Source organism: Ricinus communis, chromosome 2 (genome assembly GCF_019578655.1).
Source record: "Ricinus communis isolate WT05 ecotype wild-type chromosome 2, ASM1957865v1, whole genome shotgun sequence".
NCBI classification, from domain to species: Eukaryota; Viridiplantae; Streptophyta; class Magnoliopsida; order Malpighiales; family Euphorbiaceae; genus Ricinus; species Ricinus communis.
The window spans coordinates 27,797,606-27,821,127 of NC_063257.1; the positions used below are offsets into that span (position 1 = coordinate 27,797,606).

General features: G+C 37.3%; 1 non-coding gene across 1 annotated transcript; it reads left to right on the forward strand.

Moving 5' to 3' along the window:
- The first annotated feature begins 18,789 nt into the window (after positions 1-18,789).
- On the forward strand, positions 18,790-18,895 carry LOC112536697. Its single transcript, XR_003080671.1, has one exon. It is a non-coding gene; the product is annotated as a small nucleolar RNA R71 (small nucleolar RNA).
- The last annotated feature ends 4,627 nt before the right edge of the window (positions 18,896-23,522 follow it).

Consider the following 23,522-nt stretch of genomic DNA (forward strand, 5'->3'; position numbering starts at 1 on the left):
CTAATATTATTTCTCTACATTCATCAAAGTATTGGATCAGTGCCTATGATTGCTATTTTCCACGTGCTTTCACTCAACACTCGTATTTATGCTCCCCAAATAAAACCAAACCATCATACTAGACAGAAATTAGGAAGAAAGACACAAAAGAAACAAACAAAATGAGAATATAGCCAAGATTTTAGATTCGGTAAGGCTAAGCGTAAGGATCAAATCTAGTTGATTTAAACACAAAGGCAGACAAAGAACATAAGACAAAGGAAGGACATAAATGATAAGTCTATGCTCGCTAGCGCAAGTGTTGATAAATCCATAAAGTTCTTGAAAGAACCAATAACTTGATTTCCCGCACGGTAGAAAACTGAAATAATATGCTCGTTGGCCTTAAGTATTCGGTTGCATGCGGTGTTCATAATGCGAAAGCCCTCATTCCATAAGATGAAGAAACTAGAAGCTAAATATTAATAAATAAAGAAAGAAAGATAAATAAACTAGAGTCAAATTAAGAACGAGAGAGGAATTGACTGGGCAACAACTCTCGTAGTCCATTTTATGAGCCAGCTTACAAAAAAAAAGGGTAAATTCGAGTGGGACTATCTAAAAACATTCTAACCTAAATTACTTCATTATATGAGTCCCAAACATAAAAAGGCTTGCATTCTCATTTATATTAGACTTCTCCCTTACACGCATGGATTTACGTCTCATCTTGCTTGATCATTTATTTTCGCACCCGTATTCTAAGTATGTATTCATCCTTTTAGCATTACATTTTCATATAGTATCTTAATTGAATTAAGGTAGTATTTAAGTGTGTTTAATAATAAATAATAGTGGGACTTAATTGAAATGAAAGAAAGATGGTGGATTGAATTAGGATGAAAGAATTAAAGTTAGAGGGTTCATAAGTAATATAAATAATTCATTAAGGACCTAAAGGGATATTTTACAACTAATCCTATCCTATATGTCTAGAATCATCCACTCTCTACTACTAAGTTTCCATATGCATATATGTTCACACACACACACACTTAACGTAAGAAAAGAAAAGAAAGGAATTGAGAGAGTTTCTTCATTAAACAATCTAGTCTAATCTTTTCCCAAGAGGAATTTCAAGATTTAAGCACTTTGTTGGCCATAATCTTCATCTATAAAGGCTTTATTTGGTAAGTATTATGAGAGTTTTGATTGATTTGAGTTAGGATTGGTGAGCTGTATTCTCGGGTTGGATTTTTCTGATTTTTCAGCCTCACTATTTATTTCATATCTTGAGCTAGAAAACTCCAAATTAGGCGTGGCTTGATGTATAGGAAACTTTAGGATTTAAGTGTATTTAATATAAAGGCTTATTATTTTTTTGAATTCTAAGTGAAATTTGTTAATTAGGTGTTGGAAAAGTCCAGGAAAATGCAAGTGCAAGGTAGATATTTTGTGGAGCTTGTTAAGTATGACTAAAGGCCACTTTCAGTGAGTAGATATCAAGCCCTTGCAAAGTTGATTTCTTTGATTTGAAAGCTGAATATTGAACTTAGAAAAAAAGAAACTTAAAGTTGTTATTTTAAGCTTATTAAATTTCATATTGGTACTTATTTCAAAATATATTCAATTGGTTTTACAAATTTGAAGTATAATTAACATAAGTAGGTTGTTTGTGTTGGATCTTATATGTGATGATCTTGCAATTCAACAACAAGAATATTTCAGCTTTTAAATCGCCTAATTAATCAATATATAATGTTAATTAAAGATCTTGGCTTTTTCTTCATGAGCACAAACATTGATAGCCTTAATCTCATCGATTGCACATTACTTATTTTCACAATTCACGGGGCGTTCGATATAGTTTTATTCTAATGTTACCTTTGGACATGCTCCTCGCAATGATGTGTGTTTGAAATGTGTTGAGATTGATATATGCACATGTGATTTGTTTGTGGTTGTTAATGAACTAGATTGCAGGCCGGTGAAGGGAAAAGGGTCGGACCATGCTAATATAGAGGAAGGGTTAGCCATCTAGTATGCCTAGAGTGCGATTTTGCATGATGATTGATTGGTGATAATCGTTGTGAGGATGGTTAAAATCTATGAGACTTTTTATACCATTTAAAGTATATGATGTTGATAATTATTATTGCTATTTTGTAGGAGTGTTAGAACAATTTCTGCAGTGGTATTTTCTTGCTTAACAAAGATTAATTGCCTCAAGAATTTGATTCACAACGTTAAATATTTTGTATAATTATATGGTTTTCTTCTACTTATAGTTATCTAAATTTTTTTCTACTTGTATATCCATTCACTAAGTATTTTTATACTCATTCTACTCTTTTCATAAATTTTATTCAGGAAGCAAGGCTTGATAATGGGTGGTTGAGCTAGTAAGTGTGATTAAAGGTGAGAGTAAGGTTGGCCAAGATTTCTCGTCTGAGGAGTCATATACATACTCATTGTAACTTGTATCTAAATGTTCATCCTTGTTTCATACCATGATGCTTATGTACATGTAAAAGCTTATGTTATAAAGTTAATGTTTAAAGGCAAAATTTATATATTAACTTATTTAATAATTTTTAATAAAAGCATTTCTAGTTATAGTCGTTGTAATGAAACATCATATTAAAAAAATATCTATCTTTCATAATTATGATTTTTAAATACATTATTATATTTACATATGTAAGCATGTTATAATTCAACTAAACTAAAAAAAATTTAGAAAGCATTTGGTTTTAAATATCCATCCTGGGCTACGTGAGATGAGGTGTGACATCTACGTAATCCCCAATGCCACCAACCAAGCTTGTCAATTGCGCTTGCCAATCCTTGTGTAATCAGGAGTCCTTGTCCTTAGAGGAGCAAGGAATGATGGAGATCCCAATGGTGCATCTCATGAATAAGAATATCTAGGCATGCCTCGATTCTTGCCCTTCCCTCTTTCCTCTAAAGATTCACCTATAGAATTATATGAATACTTGATCAACTAGTATTCTTTTTATTGCATTTGTGCATGCATTGGATCGGTGCCTATGATTGTTGCTTCCATGCGCTTTAACTCAACACTCCTATTTGTTGCATTTATGATTGTCGCCAAGTAAAACCAAACCATCATATTAGATAGAAATTAGAAAGAGAGATACAAAAGAAACAAACAAAATGAGAACATAGGTAGGCTTTCGGATTCGATATGGAAAGAAACCACAAAATCTTTATTATCTTCCATTACAGCTAAGCCTAAGAATCAAATCAAATTGATTTAAACATAATGGTAGACAAAGAACATAGAACAAAGGAAGGATGTGAGTGATAAGACTAAGTTCACTAGTGCAGGTCTTCATAAGTTTGCGAATTTCTTGCAAGATCTGATAACTTGATTTCTCGCAAATTAGAAAACTAAAGTATTAAATACGCTCACTAGCCTCAAGTATTCGGTTGTATGCAGTTTTTATAGTGCGAAATCCTTAATTCTATATGAAGAAGAAACTAGAAGCTACATATGAATAAATAAATATAGAAAGATGAATAAACTAAAGTTAAATTAAGAACCGGAGAGGAGTTGACTGGTCAACATCTCTCGTTGTCCTAAATTTTATGATCCAGCTTAACAAAAATAAGGGAAAATCTGTGAGGGTCTACCTAATAACACGCCGACATAAATTACTTTTTTATCTGTGTCGCAAATATTAAGAACTCGCATTCCCATTAGTATTACACTTGGATTAATCGAAACCCACATGATTTCTCATCAACGTGCTTGGATTTATGTCTCGTCTTGCTTGATCATCAAGCTAAGCCCCAATGGCATCGGTCAAAATTGTCAATTGTGCTTTCATGATTCCTTATGTCAATCCTCATGTCATCAAGAGTCCATATAACTAGAGAAACAAGGAACGATGGAGATCCCAATTGAGCAAATCTTGAAATGCAATATTTAGGCGTGCCTCCATTCTCGGTGTTCCCTCTTTCCTCCAAAAGATTCATCCGCGATCATTTGAAGAATGATATCAATACTCGATTAACTAATTTTTCTTCTTCGCATTTGTCCAAGCATTGGATTGGTGTCTATAATTGTCGCTTCCATGTGCTTTAACTCAACACTCCTATTTATGCTCGCCAAATAAAACCAAACCTTCATACAAGACATTGATTAGAAAGAGACGAACAAAAGAAATAAAGAAATGAGAACAAAGGTAGTATTTTAAATTCGATAAGAAATAAGATCGCAATTTATTCTCTTCCATGGCTAAGCGTAAGGATTGAGTTGATTTAAACATAAAGGTAGACAAAGAGCATAAAATGAAAAGACGTCAGCAATAAGTCTAGTTTCGCTAGTGTAGGTCTTTATAAGTCTGCAAAGTTCTTGAAAGAACCCGTAACTTAATTATCTGCAATGTAGAAAACTGAAATAATATGCTCACTGGCCTGAAATATTCGGTTGCATATGGTTTTTATAATGTGAATGCCCTCATTCCATAAGAAGAAGAAAGTAGAAGCTAAATATGAGTAAATAAATAAATAAAGATGAAATAAACTAAATTAAAATCAAGAACCAAAGAGGAGTTGATAGGTCAACAAATCTCGTAGTCCCAAATTTTATAAGGCAATTTAATAAAAACAAGGAGGAATTTTCGTTCGGCAACCTAATAATGCTTCGACCCAAAGTACTTCATTATATACGTCCAAAACATCAAAACGCTTGCATTCCTACTTATATTACCTTTGAATTTATTGAAAACAACATGATTTCTTTCTTACTCCCATGGATTTACGTCTCGTCCTGCTTGATCATCAAGCTAATCCCTAATGCCACCAGTCGAGCTTTTTAATTGCATTCCCATGATTCCTTATGCTAATTCTTTTGTCATTAAGAGTCCTCATGCCTAAAGGAACAAGGAATGATGGAGATTCTAATGGTGAAAATCTTGAATCAGAATATTTGGGCATGACTCGATTCTCGGCATTCCTCTTTCTTCCAAAAGATTCGTCCGTGGTCACTTAAAAATTGATATCAATATTCGATCAACTAAATTTTTCTCATCATATTTGTCCAAGCATTGGGTCGATGCTTATGATTGTCCCTTCCATGCGCTTTAACTCAACACTCTTGTTTATGCTCGCCAAATAAAACCAAACCATTATACTTTATAGCGATTTTGTTGATGGCACATCAATGCACATCCTCCATGTTTCGTCCTTTTAGGCACAAGTAAAACTAGAATTGCGTTCATACTTTCCCTGGTCAATCCTTTAGTCATCTATTCTTCAACTTGCCTTTGAAGCTCCTTAGTCTCCTCGAGGTTGCTCTTATAGGCAAGCCGATTAGGAATAGATGATCCAGGAATGAAATCAATTTGATGCTCTGTTCCTTAATTGGTGGCAATCCTTGTGGGGTCTCTTGAGAAAATAAATCATCGAATTCCTACAACAAAGAATGCTTATGCAACTACAACTAAGGCAGTGAACCTATCGATATAGCCTAGCATAACGACAAGTATTAAAAATATTGTATCCCTCGGGAAAGTGAAATCCTAGAGTTACTACTTCGTTCCTTATTATCTAGCCTAAAATTAATAACGAAGGTTTCTAGATTTACTAAACACTAAATTCTAATAATCAAGACAAGAAAGCAAACCCAAAGAGGACCTACACTAGTTGGCTACTAAATAAAAGATAATAGATTATTGAGTCTCATTATGCTAGCCATGGACGAATTCTAAACTGAATTGGGTTTCCCTCTCGAGATAATCGAATTCATAAACCTAAAAATCTAAAGTTGGAACTCTTCCTAATGATTGATTATTAAGTCAACCTTAAGTTTTAATCCACCTCTACTAAGCTTTGTTAATTCCTAATCCAACAAATTAATTAACCTTACCTCTAAGTGAAAATTAACCTGTTCTTGAAATTAAATTTCCGAACTCAATTACAATTTCTCGATTATTAAAAGAATTCTATGAATAGTAATCAATACAATCAATGTAACGAAAACTATATTAATATTATTAATTGCAAAAATAGTACAAGAAAGGAAACTCAGACAATCTCAACAATTCAGTAAAAAGCCAACATAGCAAGGAACCCTAATGGGTTCAACCAATCTAGCTACACATGTTCATGTCTAAAGAAAATAGGAACTCAATTACAATGAAAGAACAAAGAAATCAAAAAATATACACCCTATTCCTAGAATTGGATGAACAGCTCAAAGCCTTGATCTACACTGCAGGTGATCTCCATAATTGCTTCTTGATTTGGTCCAAAATTCCTCCTCAATCTTCAATCCAAAATCCAGATCACGAATCTGATGTTCTAAGGTGGAATCAGTTTCCTGGAAGCCCATTGAAATGCTTGACAACACGTCTAGCAAAATTACAACGGAAGATCAAAAATCAAAATCACCGATTCAGAACTCTCTTTTCTCTTTCTGGCTCGTTCCTTTTATTCACTGTGCAAATATGGGCGTGTTCCAGCCCGTGCCCCCCAACACGGGCCGTGTTGGACTCCAATTAATAGAATGAACTGAATTGAGCATGGCCATGTTCTGGCCCATGTTAGTAAACACGGGCCGTGCTCTAAGGCGTGGTACCCTTGGAAAATGTGCTGCTTCAAAATGCTTAAGCTACACGGCTTGGAATTTCTACATGGGCTCTAATACGTTGACTTCCCAAAAGTCAATCCAAGGTCAAAAAGCTTCTGATGCTGTCCGTTTTTTGCCCGAACTTAATCTAAAATTGCTAAAGCATTGATGATGGACCTATAAAATCTCTTGAAACACAGAAGGACACAAAACACGGGTAATCTTGGAATAAAAAGAAATAAATGCTAAGAAAGTTCGCAATAATATGTCAGTAAATATGTGTAAGACTATGCACATCAAATAACCCCATACTTAAGCTTTTGCTTATCCTCAAGCAATTAACAACTCAACTCACAAAACCGCAGTCAGCAAATCCTCAAAGTTTATGCCCCCTATGTCATAATAAATAGCATTCAACACATCTCAAAAGAAACTCAATCGTAAGTCGAGTTGCAAATTATTAACAGAGAATGGAGATAATATCAATGCATAAATAACTTAAACAATAACTCAATAAAAAACATCAAAAACCAATGCCTCACAGGGATTACTCAAGTCACTCAAGCTGTGTATAAGGTGAGAAACAAATCACTCAAAGCAAATGCACAAAACCCACTTACCATAAGCCTGCTCATGAATCCTATCTTCGCTACTGCGAATAAATGAATACCAAAATCAAAAGGTCTTTACCAGGGTTGTAATGAGGCTAAGGTAAAGGTATGGAGATTTGGAAAAGAAGTGTGAAAGTGCTAGAAATTCTTGCAATAAACAATACTATATGCTCGAAGAATTAAATGCCCAAAAATATTCACTAAAATCCTCAATTTGTAGAATAACACTCGAAAATACTATCAATCCAATAAAGAGATAAAGAAGTAAGGAATTTTGTTATTGTTTATTTCTTTTTTTTTTTAAAAAGACTGAACTAACAGCTTATAAGAGAACTGCCGCATACAACTGAATACAGTAAAGAGCAAAAATATAGTTTGGATTGAAGGAAGCATCTAAAATATCAAAAGGATTTAGTGAATTCACCAACAAGCATTACATAGCAAGTTCTAAAAGCAAAGCCAAGTACAATGCACAGTCAAACAAGAAATATAAAGAGCATATGTATAATGAATGCTCAAAATGGCTCAAAATCTCACCTTTGAAGTGTGGTATTAATTGCAATTGGTTCTCAACATCATTAATTGAATCATCACTTAAGAAACACATGCATATAACATAATCAACCTTTTAAGTTAAAATTTGACAACTCGAGAAACAATTAAGTAACAATGGTTTAACCCGAATGAGTTGATGTATTAAACACTATTAATTATTTTCCAAGAACAATGAACAACAAAGAAAAGTAACTGAAATTCTATAAGTCAAATTGTTAATCAACTCAAAAATAGCATACTTAAGTGTATAAAGACATAATATCCTAACATTCTAACAATATACATAATCAGTGATAGCAAATTCAGATACAACTAACAGAGCATGACAACATAGAAAGAGGAAAATAAGGTTTACCCACCCTACACTTGTAGAACACATTGTCCTCATTGTAAAACATAGTGGGTACCCTACATGGGGAGTACAAATAAGGAAAGCAAAATCAATAATAACTGAGTAAACAACATGTTTGAAAAATAAACTAAAGAAACATAGAAAATGAAATAAAATCTAACGAAGACTACCCTGATCATTTGTCGCGGCTGATGGAGTAAAGATCGGTGCATCCTCAGCGGGGGCTATGCTAATAAGCGGTGGGGGGTCCTGAGTGGAAGGTGAGGCTGGTGGGGGCACCGGTGCATCATCGGCAAGAGTTGTGCTTGTATATGGTGGAGGGTCCTGAGTGGCAGCTGGAACTGGTAGAGGCTGGGTCTTATTTGGGAAGCAATCACTGAGGTCTAACTCAATATCACTTAGGTCATCAAAGAATTGCTGCACTCCATCATCCCTGCCAGAATCAGCTATCCACTAGAGTTGAGCTGCCATCAGATCTGCCTGTGTAACTTTTCTCTCGAGGCCCTCTAAGAGCTGCTGCAGTAGGTCATTAAAGCCATAGAGCTGTGCTCTGGTCTCCTCTTGAAATTGCCTAAACTCAGTGAAGTGAATGTCTGAAAGCCTGTCTAAACGATTTGCAAGAGCAGCTATCTGAGCATTAGAGGTGCTGGCAGTGTATGAAGATGACGCACCAAGAAAGGGGGCGAAAGCACGTGCCGGGTCAGGTATATCTCGAGGTCGTAGCTCTGGGACATCCACAGTTGGGTCCTGTGGTGCTCTAGCCAGGGCCTCTCTAACCACCCGCAGGATCCGGCTGACTAATCTGTACTCAATGCCGAGGGGCCCCTATAAAGCTTTCACCATCCGCATGTTAACCATCTAGCAGACTCCTACTGGTAACATATCCCGTATCTGAGGTAGGTCACTCAAACAATCATCCAGATCATCAACCTCCTAGCCAAAACAGAGATGAATCTTCTTGCACTCCCTTACGAAGGTCCTGATTTAATTTGCTAGGAGGTAGCCCATATCCAGCTTCCTCCGCTAGTGTAGTGCCTAAAGGATGAAGCCATCAGTCTGTGTCACTATCCCAAAGCTCTCCCCTCTACCTGTAATTGTGTAGACCAGAAGTGTATGCAGATATCAGAGCCGGTTTAGAATGCTGGACACCTTCGAGCGGCTAGGGTAGTAATGCTCTAGTTTGGTCACAATCTCGTCCCACATCCTCTCACAAGGGATGGGGTGAGTATATAAGCACCCCTGGTAGGCCTCTCCAGTGATCTCTTACTATCCTAAATGCATCCTAAACTGAGGTACTGTTATCGAGAACTGTCTGCCTCCTAGCCTGAAAGAAATGGCATTAAGCTGATACCAATCAGCGATCTACTGCTATGGAAAGAAGGTGTTGTAGAAATCTATAGTGAGCTCCCGGTAGGTGGGCTCGATGATGTCTAAGAATCAAGCATATGGTAGGTTCTCAAAGAGCTCCCTAACCTCTGGAGCTAGTTCGACACTCTCTAGCGCGGTGAAGTCAATACACCATCCAGTCCGACTTGCTTCCATCGAAGGGCTTGGAAGCACTGCTCGTGGTCTAGGGACTGAAATGTAAGCAGTCGGTGTCATGCGGGGGCTGGTAGTGCCAAGGGTCTCTAAGGTCTGTCTGGTTGTGGCGGTTGTGCTGGTGCAAGTGGTGCTGGACCCTACTACTGTGAAGAAGAAGTGTTTGCATCTATGCGGCGTCTATTGTATTGTGCTTGTCGTGGAGGCTACTGTCTAATGCGTTCTGACATTATACCTAAAAAGGTATTATTCATTAGAAGAAGCACAAAAAATAATGCATACATAGGAAATAAATAATTCAAGCAGCACAGAATTTAGTCGAAATTTTGACAACGTAAGGACTGAACAGGCAAAATTGCATAATAAGAATTAAATAACTAATTATACCTCAACCAACACATAAATTAAAACTTAAAAACTTAAAATAAACTAAAACTAAAATGAAATAAATAAAATACAAATAAAATAAAATAAATAAGACAAAATAATAAAAATATAAAAAATGAAAACATCAAATAAGTAGGTAGAAAAGAGAAAAACAAAATTAAAAGAACATTAAGCAGAATAATATCAAATAAATAAGCAGGGAAAAGAAAGAAAGAAAAATTAATAAAAATAAAACTAAATAAAATAATAAATAAATAAATAAATAAATAAAAACTAACAATTAATAATGAAAAGAAATTAGAAAATAAAGAAAAGGAAACTTGGTTGATGGCAAAACGCGAGAAGATTGCACAAAAATTGAAAATTTGTAGAGAATACCCGAGAGAATAGAAGAATCAAAAGGATTTTTGCTCTAAAACGGTCGTGATACGCCAAACGCTCGTGTTCTTCTCCCCTTTTTATGGCTCCTGCATCTTATACACCCATGTTATGGCCCGTTTGCACAACACGGGCCGCGTCCAAGCCTTGCTCCCAACCAGACCGTGTTCTCAGCTGCCTTAAGATCAACACGGTTGTGACACGGGCCGTGTTGATGTACACAAGCCGTGTTATAAACCGTGTGACTCTCGGGAATAGTGTAACTTCTCCAACTTTTATATCCAATACGCCCTGGGCAATAGGACACGAGCTCTGTAGAGTAGCACATGCCATGTTGTAGGCCGTGTGACTCTCGATAACCGTGTAACTTCATTTTTCACATTCAACATGCCCTAGGAAGTTGGGCACTGGCAGTGTCTCAAACCATGTTGGTCCCGTGTTGAAGCCTAGAAATACGCTTTTACTCCGTTTTTTGCACTAACACCTGTATAACTCAATAATTTGCACAACCAAGAAATTTTTCACCCAAATCAACATAAAAATGAAAGGAGTTAAGTTCTAAAACAACTGAAATGTAAAAACGAGCTAGGTATAAAGGATAAATTAAATTCTAAAAAAGAAACACAGTAATGTAAAGGATAAGCTCGAGAATGCCTACCGAGAGCGCTTCTTTTGACCAAGTCATGTAGCCGGACTCATGCAGAAAGTCAATCTCACAACAGCATATTGACCCGCTCCTCTATCTCAAGCGAGTCTCCATGATAATGTTTCAAACGATGGCCATTCACCTTGAAACTCCCCTTATCGGGATGATGCCACTCAACTATGCCATATGGGAACACCTGCTGGATCACGAACGGTCCTAACCAGTGACTCTTGAGCTTCCTTGGGAACAAACGTAGATGTGAATTGTATAGTAAAACTCAGTCCCCAACTTTAAACTCCTTGGAGCCCCTCAGTCGCTTGTCGTGCCACTTTTTAGTCCGCTCCTTATAGATGAATGACTTGCCATATGCTTGCTGGCGCCACTTATCTAACTCATTGAGCTACTGCCACTATCTCTGTTTACCTATAGAATCAACATCAAAATTACAAGTTCTTAAGGCCCAAAGGGCTCTATGCTCTAACTCAACAGGTAAATGGTAGGCTTTCCCATACACAAGCCTATAAGGTGTAAAACCTATAGAAGTACGATAAGCTATCTTGAATGCACAAAGTGCATCATCTAACTTATTTGCCCAATCCTTCCTACTCAACCCCACAGTTTTCTCTAAAATCCATTTCAAACCCCTATTAGTAACCTCTACTTGCCCACTAGTCTGCAGGGTGATAGGGTGTAGAAAACCTGTGGGTCACTCCATATTGCTGAAGTACTCTCTCTAGTTAAGCATTGCAGAAATGAGTCCCTCTATCAATAATCAGTGCCCTAGGTATGTCGAACCTAGCAAACAATCACTTAAGGAACTTAGTAATGACTCTAGCATTACCAGTCTGGAAAGCTTGCACTTCCGGTCACCGCATCGCATCTATTGATTCAATTGGGCATTGCCTTTTAATGCCGCATTCACTTTCTCGGACATTAAGGATTTTAATAAAACCTTATCTCTAAGCCCTTATTCTTATTCTTGCAAAGCCCTTAGTCTTGCAATGACTATTCCCTGAATAGGTGCTCGCCTTCCCCCGGTCCTTGCTTTTCACCAATCTTGAGCGAAGAAGGAAAGGGCCCCAGGAATTCAATGCCCCAAAATAAAAAATCTCAACCGTTTGAATTCTTGTTTGGGGTATCTCATCATAAGCAAAGATGTTACCTGACCTCTGGCATGTATCATAAACCTGCACGAATGCTCTAGCATCCCAAAAAATGGTCGGCCAATAAAATCCATCCTCCATAATCTTCCTAGCAGTCTGGTTAGCTGCTTGATAACCTCCCGTTGGTCCATCATGGCAATGCCACAAAATCTAAAGGATCTCCTCCCTATACACGCATCGCCGAATCATCTAGTCTGCACAAACTCGAAACAGAAAAGGTCCTCCCAAATGTAGTACTTCAAATCAGCAAAGAATTTCTTCTTTTGTTGAAATGTCATACCCTTTGGTAAGACCTTTGCAACTAAGTAATTTGTAAAATCGAAAAACCAATGGACATCCGAAGATACCTGAATAGAGCACAAGTACTCATCCGGAAAACTGTCATGAATAGCCCTTTCATTAAGTGCATCTAGGCTCGGGTTCTCTAATCTCGAAAGATGATCTACAACCAAGTTCTCCACACCCTTCTTATCCTTGATCTCAATGTCGAATTCTTGCAAAGTAAAATCCAATGAATGAGCCTCGACTTAGCATCATGCTTTCCAAACAAGTACCTCAATGTCAAATGATCCTTGTAGACCACGGTCTTAGGCACCAAGTATGAGCGAAACCTGTCGAACGCGTATACCACAACAAGCAACTCCTTCTCAATAGTGGTATAGTGATCTTGGGCATCTGTCAATGTCTTGTTAGCATAATAAATAGGTTGGAACTTATTATCAATCCTCTATCCTAAAATAGCTCCAACTGCAAAATCACTAGCATCACACATTAGCTTAAAAGGCAACCCCCATTTAGGTGAAACCATAATAGGGCTTGTAGTTAGTTTCTCTTTAAGTAACTCAAAGGCCTGCAAATAGTCATCAGAAAATGTAAATGGAACATCTTTTACAAGCAATTGAGTCAAAGGTCTAGCTAGCTTAGAGAAGTCCTTAATGAACCTTCTATAAAGAACTTGCATGACCAAGGAAACTCCTACCAGCCTTAACCGAGCTAGAGGGTGGAAACTTAGCGATGGTCTCTACCTTAGCTCTATCTACCTTCATCCCTGCATGTGAAATCTTATGCCCTAGCACAATACCCTCTCTCACCATAAAATGACACTCTTTCCAATTCAACACAAGGTTAGTTTCTACACAGCGTGCAAGCATACACTCTAAATTAAGCAAACAATGGGAGAAAGAGTTACCAAATACCGAGAATATCATCCATGAACACCTCCATGGATTCTTCAATCATGTCATGGAAGATCGCCATCATAAACCTTTAGAAAGTAGTAGGTGCATTGCACAACCCGAATGGCATCCTCCTATAAGCGAACGTACTCTCTTGGTCCTCAAGTGCAATGAGAATCTAAAAATAACTTGAAAGACTGTCAAGAAAGCAATAAAACATATGCCATGTTAAATGCTCTAACATCTGGTCAATAAAAGGAAGGGGAAAATGGTCCTTCTTAGTTGCATCATTGAGCCTCCTATAATCAATGCAAACTCGAAAACCAGTTACCATCTTAGTCGGTATTAGCTCATCCTTCTCATTCTTGACCATCGTCATACCTCCCTTCTTAGGCACAACCTGCACAGGGCTAACCCAAGAGTTGTCAGAAATAAGGTAAATCAAATCTGCATCCAAAAGCTTAATTACCTCCTTCTTGAATACTTTCATCATGTTCGGGTTCAATCGTCATTGTGGCTATACCACTGGCCTATAACTATCCTCCATCAGGATCTTATGCGAATAATAGCTAGGGTTGATTCCAGGAATGTTTGCAATCTTGTGTGCAAAGGCCTCAGGGTACTTCCTGAAAGAGGCCAAAGTCATCTCCTTCTCCTCAGGAGTCAAATCGGCTGCAATAATCATCGACAGCTTCTCCGCCTCATCTAGATAAGCATAGGTCAAGTGCTTAGGCAACTCCTTCAAATCTAGAGGTGGTGGCTCCTCAAGTGTAGGTCTCAATTTCTGCACCCTAACCTGTCAATATCAACAAAATGGTCAGTAGACCTGCTAGGCTCACTAGCCAGCACACAAGCAAGGTGTTCCAACACATCCTCGTTGGACAACTCCTCCTCATCCTCAGCCTATAATGCCACCTGTAAAGGATCATCAAATATTATCTCCTGCAATTTACACCCCACAATATCATCCAAAACATCTATAGAGTATACAATATCATTATGGTCAAGTGAATGTCTTATAGAAGTGCTAAGGTCAAAGGTAATAGTCTCATCACCTACTTTAAGCTGTAACTTCCCATCACAGACATCTATAATAGCCCTAGATGTTGCAAGGAAAGGTCTACCTAGGATTAAAAGGACGCTACTCTCACCATTCATATCCATAACAACAAGATTAACAGGAAATATAAACTTGTCTACCTTAACAAGTATATCCTCAACTATTCCCTAGGAAATTTCACAGTCTTATCTGCTAACTGTATGCTCATCCTAGTAGGTTTTGGCTTACTCAAACCTAATTTTTTAAACAAACTGCTAGGCATTAAATTGATGCTAGCTCCTAAATCAGCTAAAGCATCACTAATATGCAAATCACCAATAATAGATGGAACAGTAAGACTCCCTAGATCACGCCTCTTTACTGGCAGCTTGTTTTGAAGAATGGTTAAGCCTCCTCATTTAGTGTCACTAGTCCCAAGTCTTCCAGCTTCCTTTTGTTGCTTAGAATCTCTTTCAGGAATCTCGCATACATGGGCATCTACGTTATAGCCTCAACAAAAGGTAGGTTAATCCTCAGGTGCTTAAATAAATTCAAAAACTTACCAAACTGCTGATCAACCTTTTCCTGCTTTAACCTGGCAGGATATGGAGTTGGCAGTGAACGGGTTGTCGAAGCCCTTCAAAATAAATTACTGATTTTCCTAAACTAACTTGTAGAAATACTGAAACCAGGTCGAATCCCAAGGGAACGAATGTGGATAGCTTGTCAAAGTAAAATAAAAATGGAGGGATTTTGAATGTTGAAATCAAAATTATAAATAAACAGAAAATAATGAAGGTTGAATATTAAAGTAAATAAAAATCAATCTTAACAAATTTCCAATTCAAGAGTGCTAATTCCATCCAACTGTAATCATGATCATAGGCTAAAATATTAATTCTTTTATTAAAGTACTTAGTCTACTTATTCCGAAAAGCCGCAACAAGTGTAATTCTACTAATACAATTGACTCAAACTCAACATCCAAATCAAAACTTACCATTAGTCAATTGGGCATGATAGCATTCCATATCAACTTAATGATAGCATTAAGAACAATGAGAATGACTAAACCAACATTAATTAATTGAGATAACTGTAATTGAATTAACCCTGTTCCTTTATTTCCCTAGAGCCTATCATGCAAGCTATGTAATTCGAATAAGCCGCAATCAAACACACATGAGCCAGCTCCTTACTACTTATGTTAATCGTTCATGACAATTACGAATCACAAACTCAAAGTTTAGCAATAGAAAAATCAATATCAAAGTTGAGTCGTCAGTTCAATCAATATCAATAATTCATAAATAATAAGAACAAGAAATAAAGAATACTTGAATTAAAGAATAATTCTGTTAAGCATAAAGCCTCACAAAATCACAGTTGGAATTTATTCACTCTTGAATTAGAAACTAAAAACTTAGCCACTCATGGTGGAGTAAGAATTCACAAGAATTGTAGAGAATAGAAGAATAATAAGAATATGAATTATTAGCTTAAAGTATCTAGCCGTCCTTATATAGGAAGTAAAACCCTAAACCCTAATAGTAGAATCCTTATAAAAAAGAAATATGCTTCCTATTTAATCTTATCCCTATAAGGAAGGATAAGATTAAGAGTGATCTAAATAAATTAAAACCCTAAATACATGGAAGAAATTTCTATTAATCTAACACTTCCAAAAATAAAGAAAATTAGCTAGGGATAGGTCCACCGCAAATTAATCTCTAAAAATTTTGAAGCTCTCTTTCACATCTTTTAGCAGCTCTTGGGACGCAAGGCGTGGTCATGCCTTGTTGACAGTAGTCTTCTGCACAGATTCTGCAGAGCTCATGGGCTGTAAGGCGTGGTCACGCCTTGTCGACAGTGATCTTCTGTGCAGATTTCTGCACCTCCTCCAAAAGACTTGGTTTTTGACAAATGATGACTTAAAACATGTCTTTAGGCTGGATTTTGCTCCATCCTTGATATTTCATCACCTAAGTCAGAATAAACAGAATTTCCATAATTAAGTACATTATTCAACCAAATCGTAAGGGAATTAAACACAATAAATATTACTATTTATGACCTATCAGGCGGCTGGTATTCTCTCACAAGACTCTTCTTCTTGTCCTTAGTTCACGCAGTTTGGCTCCTTCCTCGCTGGCTCATCCTCCACAACAACATCATCATCAGCCATAGGTAAAGAGCTAGCTAACTGCATACCTGATCTCAAGGTGACAGCCTTGACATGCTCCCTCGGGTTTAACTTTGTGGTGCTGGGGAGTGTCCCTAGCTGTCTCTCAGCTAGCATCTTAGAAATCTAGCCTAGCTGATTCTCCAAATTCTGTATGGAGGCCTTGATGTAGATGATTCTATGCATGTTTATTGACTGTTTATCAGTCGTTTATTCGCGTATTTGAGTCATATTTATTCCTGTTTGATCGCACTTTGGTATATTTATGAATTTTTTAGGCTTTCGGACTCTTTGATATAGATTGATTGATTTATGGGTAGAAACCAAGCTATTTGGATGATTTACGCATATTAGATGTTTATCGGAGTCGATTCCTTGTTGGCACGCATTTTGAGGCTTTTGCACGACCTCCCTTGGACAATTTCAGAAATATGGCATTTCGTGGAGGTTGGTGCCATGCCCGGGACCGTTACGTCTCTGCATATATGCCGAGCTGTTGCATAAGTGGCGGCGTGCATGTTTGCGGACCAGGTAACTATATGGCTATATACCTATAAATAGGTGCATGCAAAACGAGACAGGTTTCCGCTTCTGATTGCTAGACTTCTCTACGCGCGCGACCCCTCACTTCTACTCCTTTGTTCTTGACATTTTGGGAGATCAACGTCAGTTCAAAGAATTGATTTGGGAGATTCAAGCAATGATTGAAGGTTTTAGACGATTGATCAAGACATCCGAGATCCATACTTGAGGCTGGTTTCAGAGTTGGCTTGCGACATTTCCACTCTGATTCGAGAGAAGAGGGGTTACATTCCATTTCATTTTCTGTTATTTATTTCCTTTTGTATTTGTTTCTTTCATTATGAGTAGCTAGGGCTGCCAAACCCATTGGGGTTCACCTTTGTTGATGGATTGTGCTTAATTATTAGATTTTTATTTGCTATTCTTGTAATCTTCTTGCTGTTTAGTAATAAAGTTTGATTCAATTAATTTAAGACATTGAATTAATTGTCTTTTGGGTTGTTTCTTGATATTGAGAAATACTTGTTACAACTGAAAATTGAATAGTAAGAACTGGTAGTTAACACTTAAAGATAAGGTTAATTCACTCGCTGAATTAAGAATTAACAACTCTTAATAGATCTAAATCACGCTTAATGCTAATCTATAATAATCTGATAGGAAGAGATTCCATTAGGTTAGTGCAGGTTTAGGAACTTAGTGAGCTCGAGAGAGGAGCTGAGTTTGATTCAGGATTTAGGCACGGGTAGCAAGATTGGTAATTTATAAAATCAACCTTAGAATTCCATCACTTAGGTCCCCTTCAGGTTTGCTTCTTTTGTTACGGTTGTCTTTCGACTGTCAGTTGTTGTTCATTCATTTATTTGCATTCATAGTCATTAGTTAAGTAATTTCGACTTCTCACACTTTATTTCAGATTAGATAACATAACGAACAGTAGTAACTTTAGGTTCACCCGATCTCTGGGGATACGACCTTGATACTCACTAGTGCTAGGCCGCATCGATAGGTTCACTGCCTTAGGTGTAGGTTGCATTTGTAGCCCATTAGGCCTGTTGATTTCTAAGAGTTGTGTCCATCTACTGAAACCTGTTCTCTGAAATGGACAAAAACTTCAACATCAACTCCTCTAAATTGGGCTTCTTCTCCTGGTTCTGAGGTAGTTGAGGGAGGCGGGTCGTTGTTGGGGTTCTTGCTGGGTGCAACCACCAGAAATCTGATGGATCCTGGATACTGTTAATTTACCACCTGAAATTGGGATGGTTTCTCCATCCTAAGTTGTATGTGTTGTTGTACGGGTTATTCTGCTGCCTGGGCGCATTTCCCATATAATCAAGCTGTTCATGGTCAGCAGAAGAAGAAGATGAAGAGGAAGCAAACATACCTCTCGCATTATAGTTTGTACTGTAGTGCGGGCCACTATAAAACTCGTAGCCAAGCTGTGCTGCTTGGACTGGCATCTGGAGCTGGTTGATCTCCTTGGATAAAAGCTCTACCTGAGCTGCCAAGGCTGATGTAGAATCTACCTGGTTCACCACTCCTTGCCATCCTGGCCTATTATGGCATCTTATTGTTGATGGCCCCACCTGCAGCTACATCTACCATCTGCCTCGTGGCTGAGTTCAAGCCATTGTATAAAGTCTGCACCTACATCCATAATGGTAAACCGTGGTATGGGCAACATCTCAATAGGTCCCTATACCTCTCCCACGCATCATATATGCTCTCGTCATCAAACTACAAAAAAGAAGAAATATCATTATGCATCTTTGCAGTCTTAGGAGGAGGAAAGTACTTATAAAGAAATTTCTCAATCAAAGAACTCCAGGTGGTGATAATGTTAACTGGTAAGGATTGTAGCCATCTTTTTGCTATAACCCTCAAGGAAAATGGGAATAGCCTCAGCCGAATGGCATCATCGGTAGTCCCATTTATCTTGAAGGTATCACAAATCTCCAAGAAATTCGCGATGTGGGCATTAGGATCTTCACTAGGAAAGCCTCCAAACTGTACACTCTGCTGCACCATCTGAATGACATTTGGCTTAATTTCAAAATTGTTCGCTGCAACAGGTGGCCTCAATATACTAGTGTGCGTCCCTTACAAGGAAGGTCTAGCAAACTCGTACATCGCCCTGTTTGCTTCAACGATGTTGTTATTTCCATCTCCCATGTCTATTGGTATATGGACAGGAATCTCAATCTGCTCCTCCTCCTCCACGTCTAATCACTTCCTTAGCTACCTAAGGGATTGCTCTGGTTCGAGCAGAGGGTCTACTCAGGATTAGAACTCTTGGTCATAAACTATCTGAAATGAATAAGGCAGCAACAAACCAAACAAATAAATGAATGAATAAATGAATAAAAAGTAAATGATAAAAACAGAAAAGAGATATGGCTAAAGTAAAAAATAACAAATTTCACTCTAGTTTTCAAACAAAGGTTCCCCGGCAATGGCGCCAAAAACTTGATGCGCATATGCTTATACAACTACAACTAAGACAATGAACCTATCGATGCAGCCTAGCACAACAACAAGTATTAGAAATATCGTATCCCTCGGAAAAGTGAAATCCTAGAGTTACTACTTCGTTCCTTGTTATCTAGCCTAAAATTAATAACAAAGTTCTCTAGATTTACTAAAACCTAAATTCTAAGTGTAATGCGAGAATGAATGAGCAAATAGAAAAATCAAGACAAGAAAGCAAACCCAAAGAGGACCTAGACTAGTTGGCTATCAAACAAAAGATAATAAATTATTGAGTCCAATTATGCTACCCGTAGACGGATTCTAAACTGAATTCGATTTCCCTCTCGAGACAATCGAATTCCTAAACCTAAGAGCCTAAAGTTGGAATCTCTTCCTAACGATTGATTAAGTAAGCCTTAAGTTTTAATCCACCTCTATTAAGCTTTGTTAATTCTTAATTTGGAAAATTAATTAACCTTACCTCTAAGTGAAAATTAACTTGTTCTTGTAATTAGATATCTGAACTCAATTACAATTTCTCAATTGCTAAAGAATTCTATGAATAATAATCAATACAATCAATGTAACGAAAACTAGATTTATTTTATTAATTGCAAAAAGAATACAAGAAAGGAAACTCAAACAATCTCACCAATTAAGTACAAAGCCAACATAGCAAGGAACTCCAATGGGTTCAACCAATCTAGCTACACATGTTCATGTCTAAAGTAAATAGGAATTCAATTACAATGAAAGAACAAAGAAATTGAAGCATATACACCCTTTTTCTAAAATTGGATGAACAACTTTGCTATAAAATTCCTCCTCAATCTTCAATCCAAAATCCAGATCACGAATCTGACGTTCCAAGGTGGAATCAGTTTCCTGGAAGCCCTTGAAATACCTGACAACACATCTAGTAGAATTACAACGAAAGATCAAAAATCAAAATCGCCGATTCGGAACTCTTTTTTCTCTTTTTGGCTCGTTCCTTTTATTCATTATGCAAATACGGGCGTGTTCCAGCCATGTTGGACTCCAATTGACAGAATGAACTGAATCGAGCATGGTCGTGTCCTTGCCCGTGTTAGTAAACACGGGCTATGTTCTGGCCCATGTTACCCAACACGTGCCACGCTCTAGGGCGTGGTACCCTAAAAAGTTGTGCTGCTTCAAAGTGCTTAAGCTACACGGCCTGGAATTTCTGCACGGGATCCAACATGGGCAGTGTTGACTTTCCAAAAGTCAACCTAAGGTCAAAAAGCTTCTTATTCCATCCGTTTTTTGCCCGAAATTGATCTAAAATTGCTAAAGCATTGATGATGGACCTATAAAATCTCCTGGAACACGAAAGGACACAAAACACGGGTGATCTTGGAATTAAAACTCAATAAATGCTAAGAAAATTTGCAATAATATGTTAGTAAATATTAATTGTTTGAGTATTGATATCATTCTTCGAATGATTGCGGATGAATCTTTTAGAGGAAAGAGAGAACTATGAGAACCGAGGCACGCCTAGATATTCTTATTCATGATTTGCACCATTAGGATATCCGTCATTCCATGCTCCTTTAAGGATGAGGACTCCTAATGACATAAGGATTGACGTAATGAATTATTGGAGTGCAATTGACAAGCTTGACAGGTGGAATTAGGGATTACCTTAATGATCAAGCAGGACGAGAACTCATGTTGTCTTCGACAGATAGATATGAACTTGGCCAACTTGTGCCAAACCCGTATTCAATGTTGATATCTTCACTAAGGATCATTCACCTAATCAACCAAAGAAACTCTAACTCCCAATAGGACCCTTAAATAACTTGTACTTAAGAACCTTAATTATAAAGAATTATAGGTTGTTTAACATAAACATAAGTTTAAGTTAAACTAAGTTTGTAAAATACCAAGCCTTCACTTGACAAATTCACCAAGTTCATTAAGAACAAAAGAAGAGAAATAACTACAAAATAATCAATATTCAATAACTCCCTTTACATAGAAATTCGTACTAGCTTATATAGGCCTTAAAGAAACCTATCTATAATGATAAGGGAGCAAATAACAATAAGACTAGGAATAGAACTCCTAAACTAAAAGCATAACTTAAAACAAGACTCCTAACAATTAAAAGACTTCTTAAAATGAACAAATACCATCCAACCCTAGTCCATATAATAAACTCGACAATTGAGCTTATGTAACATGTGATATATGGCCCATTCTTGAGTATTGGACTCCAAATAGCTTGACTTGATTATCTTGGGCTTATCTTGTCTTGATCATGCCTCCATATATTAGATTGAGTTGATAATAGTATCTTGTGGCCCATTATCTTGATTAAGCCCAATCTCACTTGGACTTTGAATCGGACTAGGATTTCTAGTGGAAATAGTATTCTTTTCGTAGCTTGAACTCCTAATACCATCAGAATTCCTTGTTGGATTACGATTCCTAGTGGAATTAGGACTCCTTGTTGAAGTAGGATTTCTTGAGCAAGTAGGATTTGCATCATTAGCTTTTCTTGTTGGAGTAGAATTCCTCATGCTACATGGGTTCTCATCACAAATATTCTTATTCATGATTTTCATCATTGGGATCTCCATCATTCCTTGCTCCTCCAATGGCGAGGACTCTTAATGACACAAGGACTGGCATAAGGAAACACGGGAGTGCAATTAACTAGCTTGACCGATGGCATTGCAAATTACCTTGATAATTAATTAAGATGAGACATAAATCTTGATGTGCATTATTTTATACATGTTTATATGCCTAATTACTTCCATTTTTTTGCATAGTTATCTTGTTTTATGCCAGAATCACCTTTGTTTTGGTTCCTTTCATGTTTCAGGTGATTATTAGTGGACATTATCAGTAGCCGAGGAAAATACATGCAAATATGGACCAGAATCCATAAAAAATGAGCAAGGGCTACCATTTCAAGGTTGAGCATGGCCTGGACTCTAGCCATGCTGAACCATCAACACTTGACCCTCAAGAGTGTCATTTTGCCATGGTTTCCGAGGCCACCATAGCCTCCATCATGGCCTGTGGTGGCTCAGCACCGGTGAGGGCATAGCCAGGAAGAAGACCTAATTTGCAGGACTCGAAGGTCCAGTATGGCCTAGACTTCGCCCGAGCTGATTAGCACGGGCTTGAGCACGGCCATGCTGAGACATTTATATAGGCAAATGCGAATTATTTTGCTAGGGTTTGATTTTCTGACTGGATTTTTCATATACATGCACGAGCCACCCTTTTCCAGACTTTGATATTCGACTTTGGAAGACTATTTCACCTATTGAGGAAGGATTACATTGGTTTAAATATCACATTGAAGATCAAGAGTGGATTTGGAGGCACCCAAGACGCAATTTAGGGTTCATCATTCAGATTTGGGGATTTAGGGCTTTTCATTCGACTTGAAGAAGAAGGGTGTACATGCTTTCAAATTGCTTTTCTGTATTTGTTCCTTACTTTGTGTTACTTATTAGCATGAGTGGCTAGAATTGTTGAACCCATTGGGATTCCTATATTGTTGGATTGCATTTAATTTTTATGAGACTTTGATTATTAATGCTTGTTTCTTCTTGCTTTCATTATTAATAAGAAATTACATTATTCATGAGACATTGTGAGTTGTGATGTTTAGATTGCTTTATGTAATTGAGAAGTTCATTTAGCAATTGGAAATTTGAATAGCAAGAACTGGTTAATGATCACTTACAGATAAAGGTAATTGACTAGCCGGATTAAGAATTAACAACTTTTAATAGTTGTGGATTTAATCTTAAGGCTAACCTAAAATCAATCATTAGAAAGAGATTCCATCGTTTAGGTTCTTAGGTTTAGGAATTCGATATTCTCGAGTGGGAAATCAAATTCAATTTAGAATCCACTCACGGGTAATTACACTTAGTA